General features: G+C 50.1%; 1 non-coding gene across 1 annotated transcript; it reads right to left on the minus strand.

Annotated features, from left to right (window-relative positions):
• Positions 1 to 596: 596 nt before the first annotated feature.
• On the minus strand, positions 597 to 760 carry LOC121861996. Its single transcript, XR_006088158.1, has one exon. It is a non-coding gene; the product is annotated as a 5.8S ribosomal RNA (ribosomal RNA).
• Positions 761 to 1,905: the final 1,145 nt, after the last annotated feature.

The following is a 1,905-nucleotide window of genomic DNA, read 5'->3' on the forward strand; positions in this document are numbered from 1 at the left end:
GTGGGAGAGGGGGGAGGAGCGCGTGAGGAAGAGCACGGCGTCACCCAAGCATTCTCATCTCTCTGCCTGCACCACTACATGGTAGACTGCGGGCCCAGGCGCACTCATCAATTTAGGTTCCACTGCAATGCATGCCAAGCACTCTTTTCGAGGTGATAGACGAAATTCCGGCGGGGCTTACTTAAAAGATATCCGACCCGGTTTCGTTTCCTCTTCGTGGGATGGAGTGCTTCTTCTCCGAGAGAGAAGGAGGAGGACGTGTGCCTCTTAGAACATGTGCAGCATCAGCCATGAGCGGCCGACGGCCATTCGTGTCTCTGTGGACAGCAGGCAAAAGAGCGCCTCCAGTTATTTGCGAGGGCGACAACTGTCGTCGGGACGGGACACACACACATGTGTGTGTGCCCGGCTTTGTTGTGGTTGAATGTGGGTGCGCCAAGTCCATGGACTTGCTAGTGATAGGCTTGTTTTTAAGGGCACGCCTCGCGCAAGGCGCGGGCGATTAAACCCCAAGGCGGAAGCTCGGTTCGGGTTACCTCGTGTCGGGAGACAGTCAGCAGGCACCGAACTCGCAGCAACCGATGGATGTATATTTCCGACCCTCGTAGAGGAGTGGCGGCGACAAGCTCATATGGCTGCCGCCGCCGCAATATGCGTTCAACTTGTCGATGTATCTGGTATTCTTGCGATTCACATACCGACACGCAGTTTGCTGCGGTCTTCATCGACCCACGAGCCGAGTGATCCCCCGTTAAGAGTTGTGTATTTGCCATTTGGTCTTTTTGCGACTAACCATCACAGGTCGAGTCTCAATGAAAGGGTTTGACAGACATAGCCCAAGTTTGTGGTTTGGGTTTGGCCGGACGGCTTGTTGTTGTTTTTTGACACTTGAATTTCACTCTTTTTGGGTCAAGAGGCTTATTCGCCGGTAGTAAGGAACGGACGGGCAGCCGTCCAAAGCCCCGTCCGTCCTCCTCCTCCGGTCTTCGCGCTCTCGCCCGAGTGTGGTCCACCTACAGCGTGGTGGTACCTATTTTTGGTGCGGGGGCCGGGATTGTCCTCTTTCGCTGCTGGAGTTGCCAGAGCAGAGCCCGAGACCGCCCAAATCAGGAGAGTAGTAGTAGTTTTAAGAGCGCCCCGTTCTCTTTCTCTCTGTTAATGATCCTTCCGCAGGTTCACCTACGGAAACCTTGTTACGACTTTTACTTCCTCTAAATGATCAAGTTTGGACATCTTTCCGTCAGCTCAAGGCGACGACCCCATAAAACCCTCGCGGGCAACGGGGCCGACAATCCAAGAGCGCCAGTCCGAAGGCCTCACTAAATCATTCAATCGGTAGTAGCGACGGGCGGTGTGTACAAAGGGCAGGGACGTAGTCAGCGCAAGCTGATGATTTGCACTTACTGGGAATTCCTCGTTCATGGGAAACAATTGCAATTGCGTCGTAGAAAACGGGGGTTTTCGACAAATACAAAATATACCAAAGTTTCCCATTAAATTAGAAAATTTCCCATTTTCTCCAAGTGAACAGAAAACGCCACTTTTTTCAAAAAAAAGTCATTATCTTTATTTTTAAAGATAGGTTCTGCCATATTTATATATATATAATTAAGTGCAGCGAGCACCTCTAAGTTAGGACATACCTCTAAGTTAGGAAAGTTGGGAGAAGTTGGATGCAGTCCACAATCTTACCAAACTTTCGTGTGTGAATGAATGCGAAGCATTCATTCAGATACAAAGGGAGCAGCGAATCCCCTGCCCCATTCTAAGTCTGGAAATGTTTGACAGCAACAGAAGTAACACCTTGAGACAGTTTAGTATGGAATTTGTCCCAGGAAGCAGTTTGAAGAACCCTTTGTGAAGTTAGATGAAGTTGCTATGTGTGTGACAATGTTAGTTGTGAGT

This window comes from Homarus americanus, unplaced genomic scaffold, assembly GCF_018991925.1.
Source record: "Homarus americanus isolate GMGI-L3 unplaced genomic scaffold, GMGI_Hamer_2.0 scaffold45689, whole genome shotgun sequence".
NCBI lineage: Eukaryota > Metazoa > Arthropoda > Malacostraca > Decapoda > Nephropidae > Homarus > Homarus americanus.